Consider the following 5,000-nt stretch of genomic DNA (forward strand, 5'->3'; position numbering starts at 1 on the left):
GTAACGGGTTACCCTAGCAAGAGAGTTACCCTAGCACTCACACATTTCTTCTTTTTTTTTATCGACGTGTTTACAAGGCATCTAGGGTTACCCTAGCTGCCTTGCAAACGCTCTGTTAGGGACAACTCGCCTACACGGGACAACTTTTTAGCGATTTCCATTATGTTTGCGATGCTGGCGGTTACCAAGCTTACAAAATTGTCCCGGGTGGTAGGGTAACCCTACCTGTGAAATTTTGTTTGTAAACCCGGCCCGCGCTGTCTTTGACCCTCCTGCAAGGGTTACCCTACCTGCTTGTAAGCAGGGTCTTAATAAACTAGGCACCGCCCTTAAACCATCGAATAAGATGTACCTCTTTAAACAGGCTACGGAGAAAAATGAATAAGTAAAATTCTGTTGGGATAAATTGCATAAGTGAATATGAAAGATATGTTGCTGAAAAGATTCAAGGACTGGAAACTCTTTCGCCAATTTCACTTGCTGATATTTTTTCTTTCCGAAAGCAGTACTTTACATGTTTTCATGTAAAAACCTCTCTTAATCCAAAGGTATCCATCACGTTATATCCAGGTAACATTTCAATGCCAAAAGATCCGAGTGCGTTTTCGTTGCTTATGATTCGTAAATATTAAGTGCCAACTATATCCCGAACAAAGATAAGTGTCATAGAATATTCGAGTGGCACCCACTCTCTCTGTTCACTTTGAGGAGCAATTTTTCCAGCCCAAGTTCAGTTTGATAAACAAGCCTTGCTAGTAAATAATCAAGGTTACGTAGTTTTCGAAGCTGTATAATGATTTTCTGCATGGGCTGTCCTCGGTGTTAAAACCTGTAAGATTATTTCATTGTTTCTTTAGCTGTTGTTAGCCAGGGTTAAATCTTATCATAATATTTGGAAGTATAATGTCTTTTATAGCATCGATCAAGAAAGCACTGGACTCCATCGTTTGATCTGAAGCAGAAACTCCGTCAACAGTAAGGCCATAGTGAGTAGCGTTTGGGAGTACCGTGGCTACAAATACCTGACCTATGACTAAAACCTATGACGACAACTGATATCTCTTTCTTAATTTCCTGAAACATATAGCATTTATTCGCCTTTACCAGAAATAACTTGTTTTTTTAAACATCGAAACTGCACTTCCAGTCACTTTGAAAAGTAAAAAGTGACACCTAATTAAGATAAGCTGTTGCATTGCGCACGCGGGATATTCTTGACTGGCTAAGAAAAAAGTCATGCGCGAGTTTCAACATCGACCTTCAACCAATACTCCTACATTTTAAATAAATTCAATCTTTTAGTTATTTGATTATAAATAAATTGCAATATAATTCTTAAAAACATTATAAACCATTAAAAAGCCAGAAACGTTGATTATGGGCGGATCCAGGATTTTCTTTGGATGGTGTGCACCACTAAGGAATGGCGCAGCTGACTGGTGACAAAAAGAAAGGCTCAGGTCATCTCGGGGGGAGGGGGCGGAGTGCACACCTCCTGCACCCTCCCCGTAGATCCGCCCCTGTTGACGACGTCTCGACGTTATCTTATCGTCATTATCAAGTCAATCAAAACGTTTAAAATAACTACTTACACAAGCTAAACAAAACGTTTTGCAAGTATAGAGTCCGCTTGCTCGTTCAAATGAGGTTTGAGTTTTTTGATGAAAAGCAATTCAAAAAGTAAACAATTAAACCTACTCTGACATTTCCTCGGATTTTTTGTATTTATACGCAGAAAGGGTAGTTTCTAAAGAAACTGTGGTGCTGCGTCGGTGGGGAAGTAGTACACAAAAATTTGGTTTTATCAACGGAGTTGATAATGTAAATTGGCCACCGTACAGAGATTCTAAAAGCTGGCGTTTCGAGCGTTAGCCCTTCGTCAGAGCGAATCGAGGGATTATGGGTTACGTGTAGTTTTTATAGTAGAGTAGGAGCTACGCTATTGGTGGTAACATGGCAACGTGAAAAATAGGAATATATTAGTTAAATGAAAAGCGTTCGTTAATACCGTGAGGATTAAGGGTACCGATTTGAAAGATGAATTTTTTTTCCAGATTCTTGCGGCTTTCCGTCGTACCTAGATGTAGGGAAAGGCCGCAGATAGCCATGTGTTTTTTGGAGTGGTTAGGCAGATTAAAATGGCGAGCGACTGGCTTGGATGCATCCTTGTCATTCTTCTCAACATCGCGAAGGTGTTCGCGGAATCGGTCACCTAGTCGTCTACCTGTCTCACCAATCTATAATTTATTGCATAACGTGCAGGTTATGCAATAAATGACATTTGCGGAGGTACATGTGAAACGATCGGTGATCTTAACAGATCGCTTAGGTCCCGATATCTTGCTAGTGTTAACAATGAAAAGACAAGTTTTGCATCGTGAGCGCGCGCATTTGAAAGTGCCGGGTTGCTCGTTAGTTTTGAGCGCGCTTCTAACTAAAAAGTTGCCTACGTTTTGAATGAAATAAGTGGAGGTTGCGAAAAGATTCTACCAGTCTCGGGATCATTTTGGAGTAATTTAAAATTACTAAGAATGATGCTTTTGACTGCGTGATTATGAGGATGGAAAGTGAGGGTGAATGGAATTCTGTCATTCTTATCTTTTTGTGACGTTTGTAGTGATGACTGTCGATCAAATTGTTGGGCGCGATGATGGCCCGCTTTGACCACAGAGACAGGATAGCCACGTTTTTCGAAGAAATGGCACATCTCCTCTGATTTGCTGGAAAAATCGGAGTCATCACTACATAGACGTCGAAGTCTAAGAAATTGAGAATAAGGGATGGAGGTCTTGACATGTGATGGATGTGACGATGAATACAACAAATAACTGTGTGAATCAGTAGGTTTGTAGTGCACACTAGTACATAGCACGTTGCCTCTAATAGAAACTTTGATATCTAGAAAAGCCAATGAAGTTTCCGAAATTTCCCAGGTATATTTAAGAGCCGGATGAAAAGAGTTGACGGAGGTTATAAATTGATCGAGTTCTTCTCTGCTGGATGAAATAGCGCCGATGCAGTCGTCGATGTAACGGCCGTAGAGTTCAGGTTTGGGGCCGTTGTACTGATTAAAATATTGGTGTTCAACATATCCTACAAAAAGATTGGCATAGCTAGGTCCCATTCTTGTGCCCATCTCTACACCATTAATTTGTTTGTAATAGTTGCCGGCGAATGAAAAACAATTAAGCGTTAAAACTAGTTCGGCAAGGCGGAGGAGCGTTTCCGAGCTAGGTTCTTTGACAGTGCGTTGATCGAAAAAGTGTTTAAGTGCTTGAAGACCTTCGCTATTAGGAATGACTGTGTATAGAGATGTAATGTCCATGGTGAAAATAAGTTTGTCTTGGCCGGAGAAATTGAAATCGCGGAAAATTTGTAGTGCGTGTGTACTGTCTTTAATGTATGATGGCAAAGATTTGACGATAGGCGTCATAATCCTGTCTAAGTAGCTAGAAATGAGTTCGGTGGGGCAACTACAGGCAGAAACGATAGGGCGACCTGGGTTGTTGGGTTTGTGAATTTTAGGCAAGAAGTAAATGCACGAAGTTCTAGGGGTGTTGATGATGAGATTAGTGGCAGTGTCCGGTAATTCTTGATTAACTATAAGATTTTGAATGGTGTCTTTGACAAGTTTTTGATTTTTGGAAGTGAGATCTTTAGGGATTTTGGCATAAAACGAGGTATCCGAAAGTTGCCGCAAAGCTTCTTTTTGGTAAAGGTCGGACCGCCAAACAACTACCGCGCCGCCTTTGTCGGCCGATTTGACAACTATGTCGTTGCGTTTACTAAGATTTTTAAGCGCCGCCCACTCTTCCGAGGAAAGGTTGGAAAATTTAGTGTTGCGATTGTATTTAAGTTTGTGAATGTCGTGACGGCCATTCACCCTCACTTTCCATCCTCATAATCACGCAGTCAAAAGCATCATTCTTAGTAATTTTAAATTACTCCAAAATGATCCCGAGACTGGTAGAATCTTTTCGCAACCTCCACTTATTTCATTCAAACGCGACAAAAACGTAGGCAACTTTTTAGTTAGAAGCGCGCTCAAAACTAACGAGCAACCCGGCACTTTCAAATGCGCGCTCTCACGATGCAAAACTTGTCTTTTCATTGTTAACACTAGCAAGATATCGGGACCTAAGCGATCTGTTAAGATCACCGATCGTTTCACATGTACCTCCGCAAATGTCATTTATTGCATAACCTGCACGTTATGCAATAAATTATAGATTGGTGAGACAGGTAGACGACTAGGTGACCGATTCCGCGAACGCCTTCGCGATGTTGAGAAGAATGACAAGGATGCATCCAAGCCAGTCGCTCGCCATTTTAATCTGCCTAACCACTCCAAAAAACACATGGCTATCTGCGGCCTTTCCCTACATCTAGGTACGACGGAAAGCCGCAAGAATCTGGAACAAAAATTCATCTTTCAAATCGGTACCCTTAATCCTCACGGTATTAACGAACGCTTTTCATTTAACTAATATATTCCTATTTTTTACGTTGCCATGTTACCACCAATAGCGTAGCTCCTACTCTACTATAAAAACTACACGTAACCCATAATCCCTCGATTCGCTCTGACGAAGGGCTAACGCTCGAAACGTCAGCTTTTAGAATCTCTGTACGGTGGCCAATTTACATTATCAACTCCGTTGATAAAACCAAATTTTTGTAAAGGGAATGAAGGCTCCGATCACGGTTATTCCACCAGCTACTCGGAAAGGCACTACATACTTGGAACCTAGCTTGTCCGCTAACAAACCTAAACGTGGGCAGAAAAACTCACAATCAGGTAAAACTTGATACTAGAAAAAATCACTTGGTTTTCTTACGGTATGAATGAAGAAAATTGAAATGTAAACTTACTTACCGGCTATTGGAGGACCGCTGACCACAAATAGAGATGCCACCATCGTCATCCAGCCGAGCACAGCGGCAGTTTTAAGCGGGCTGACAGTGAGAGCGAGGCAGTTCATACAAGTAAAGAAGGATCC

This window comes from Montipora capricornis, chromosome 10 (genome assembly GCF_036669925.1).
Source record: "Montipora capricornis isolate CH-2021 chromosome 10, ASM3666992v2, whole genome shotgun sequence".
Lineage (NCBI taxonomy): Eukaryota > Metazoa > Cnidaria > Anthozoa > Scleractinia > Acroporidae > Montipora > Montipora capricornis.